At 41.2% G+C, this 3,220-nt stretch overlaps 1 non-coding gene across 1 annotated transcript; it reads left to right on the top strand.

The window, feature by feature from the left end:
* The first annotated feature begins 2,289 nt into the window (after positions 1-2,289).
* On the top strand, positions 2,290-2,393 carry LOC148572329 (small nucleolar RNA R71). The gene has a single exon (XR_015908862.1). It is a non-coding gene; the product is annotated as a small nucleolar RNA R71 (small nucleolar RNA).
* The last annotated feature ends 827 nt before the right edge of the window (positions 2,394-3,220 follow it).

Genomic DNA, 3,220 nt, shown 5'->3' with positions numbered 1-3,220 from the left:
GTGGTGAAGAGAGTGTGGGGAAGAGGGTAAGATTTGATAGGTGAAGGGTGTTTGGGGAAGAGGTAATGAGGTGATTGGTGAAGGGTATATGGAAAAGAGTGTTATGGAAAGGTGTGAAGAGGAGAGAAGAAGTGGTAGGGTAGGTGGGGATCCTGTGGGGTCCACAGATCCTGAGGTGTCAAGGAATCTGAGTCCCTGCACCATTCTAGCGTTCAAACACCCATTCTGTGCCAAATCTGGCATTTAACGCCAGCTCTGCTACCTTTCCTGGCGTTAAACGCCAGTCTGCTACCTATTTCTGGCGTTTAACGCCAGCCAGACACCCTTTTCTGGCGTTAAACGCCAGCCAGATGCCCATTTCTGGCATTTATCGCCCAGAATGCTGCCAGGCTGGGCGTTAAACGCCCATTCTGCTATCCTTACTGGCGTTTAAATGCCAGTAAGCCTGTCCTCCAGGGTGTACTATTTTTAATGCTGTTTTTCATTCTGTTTTTGATTTTTCAGTTGATTTTGTGACTTCATATGATCATCAACCTAAAGAAAACATAAAATAGCAATGGAAAACAAATATATAAATATAATTGAATGACATTGGGTTGCCTCCCAACAAGCGCTTCTTTAATGTCAATAGCTTGATAGTGAGCTCTTGGAGAGCCTCACAGAGATTCAGAGCTTAGTGTTGGCCTCCCAATACCAAACTTAGAAGTTGAGTGTGGGGGCTCTATTTGAATTTGTATTGAGAGAAGCTTTTCACGCTTCCTCTCCATGGTTACAGATGGAGATCCTTGAGTCTTAAACACAAGGTAGTCCTCATTCAATTGGAGGACTAACTCTCCTCTGTCCACATCAATCACAGCTTTTGCTGTGGCTAGGAAGGGCCTTCCAAGGATGATGGATTCATCTTCATCCTTTCCAGTGTCTAGGATTATAAAATTAGCAGGGATGTACTGGCCTTCAACCTTCACCAAGACATCCTCTACAAGTCCATAAGCCTGTTTCCTTGAATTGTCTGCCATCTCTAGTGAGATTCTTGTAGCTTGCACCTCAAAGATCCCTAGTTTTTCCATTACAGAGAGGGGCATGAGGTTTATACTTGATCCCAGGTCACACAGAGCCTTCTCAAAGATCATGGTGCCTATGGTACAAGGTATTAAGAACTTTCCAGGATCCTATTTCTTCTGAGGTAATTTCAGTTGAACCAGATCATTCAGTTCATTGATGAGCAATGGAGGTTCATCCTCCCAAGTCTCATTACCAAATAACTTGGCATTCAGTTTCATGATTGCTCCTAGATACTGAGCAACTTGCTCTTCAATAATATCTTCATCTTCTTCAGAGGAAGAATACTCATCAGAGCTTATGAATGGCAATAGTAAGTTTAGTGGAATCTCTATGGTCTCTATATGAGCCTCAGATTCCTTTGGTTACTCATTAGGGAACTCCTTAGAGGCCAGTGGACATCCATTGAGGTCTTCCTCACTAAAAATCACTGCCTCTTCCTCCTCTCCAGGTTCGGCCATGTTGGATGTTTTTATGGCCTTGCACTCTCTCTTTGGATTCTCTTCTGTATTGCTTGGGAGAGTACTAGGAGGGAGTTCAGTAACTTTCTTACTCAGCTGACCCACTTGTGCCTCTAAATTTCTAATGGAGGACCTTGCTTCAGTCATGAAACTGAGCGTGGTCTTAGATAGATCAGAGACTACAGTTGCTAAGTCAGAGTGGCTCTGCTTAGAATTCTCTATCTGTTGCTGAGAGGATGATGGAAATGATTTGTTATTGCCAAACCTATTTCTTCCACCATTGTTATTATTAAAGCCTTGATTAGGCTTCTGTTGATCCTTCCATGAAAGATTAGGATGATTCCTGCATGAAGAATTATAGGTGTTTCCATAGGATTCTCCCATGTAATTCACTTCTTCCATTCCAGGATTCTCAGGGTCATAAGCTTCTTCAGAGGAAGCTTCCTTAGTACTGCCGGATGCAGCTTGCATTCCAGACAGATTCTGAGAAATCATATTGACTTGTTGAGTCAATATTTTATTCTGAGCCAATATGGCATTCAGAGTATCAATCTCCAGAACTCCTTTCTTCTGAGTTGTCCCATTATTCACAGGATTTCTTTCAGAAGTGTATATGAATTGGTTATTTGCAACCATTTCAATGAGTTCCTAGGCTTCTTCAGGCGTCTTCTTCAGATAAAGAGATCCACCAGCAGAGTTGTCCAATGACATCTTGGACAGTTCAGACAGACCATCATAGAATATACATATGATGCTCCATTCTGAAAGCATGCCAGAGGGACACTTTCTGATCAATTGCTTGTATCTTTTCCAAGCTTCATAGAGGGATTCGCCTTCCTTTTGTCTGAAGGTCTAGACTTCCACTCTAAGCTTACTCAATTTTTGAGGTGGAAAGAACTTTGCCAAGAAGGCGTTGACCAGTTTTTCCCAAGAGTTCAGGCTTTCTTTAGGTTGTGAGTCCAACCATGTCCTAGCTTTGTCTCTAACAGCAAAAGGGAAGAGCATAAGTCTGTAGACCTCAGGATTAACCCCATGGGTCTTAACAGTGTCACAGATTTGCAAGAATTCAGCTAAAAACTGATGAGGATCTTCCAATGGAAGTCCATGATACTTGCAATTCTGCTGCATTAGAGAAACTAATTGAGACTTAAGATCAAATTTGTTTGCTCCAATTGCAGGAATTGAGATACTCCTTCCACAGAAGTCAGAAGAGGGTGCAATAAAGTCACCAAGCATCTTCCTTGCATCTCCACCATTGTTGTTAGGTTCGGCCATCTCTGCTTCCTTTTCGAAAATTTCTGTCAGGTTCTCTCCAGAGAGTTGTGCTTTAGCTTCTCTTAGCTTCCTCTTTAGAGTCCTTTCAGGTTCAAGATCAGCTTTAATAAGAATGTTCTTATCCTTGTTCCTACTCATATGAAAAAGAAGAGAACAGAAAAAGAAGAGGAATCCTCTATGTCACATTATAGAGATTCCTTTATGTGAGCAGAAGAAGAGAAGAATAGAAGAATAATGTAGAGAGAAGAGATGAAGAATTCGAACACAAAGAGAGAGAGAGAGAGGGTTCGAATTATAAGAAGAAGAGAAGAGTGTTAGTAATTAAATAAATAAATAGAAGGAGATGAGAGAGAGAGTTTTCGAAAATAATTAAAAGGAAAAGGAAAACATTTTTGTTTTTATGTTAAAATTTAGTTAGAATTCGA

This window comes from Arachis ipaensis, chromosome B3, assembly GCF_059453495.1.
Source record: "Arachis ipaensis isolate K30076 ecotype BB chromosome B3, ASM5945349v1, whole genome shotgun sequence".
In the NCBI taxonomy this organism is placed as follows: domain Eukaryota; kingdom Viridiplantae; phylum Streptophyta; class Magnoliopsida; order Fabales; family Fabaceae; genus Arachis; species Arachis ipaensis.
The sequence above is the reverse complement of the archived record's forward strand: the minus strand, read 5'-3'. Positions and strand labels throughout refer to the sequence as shown.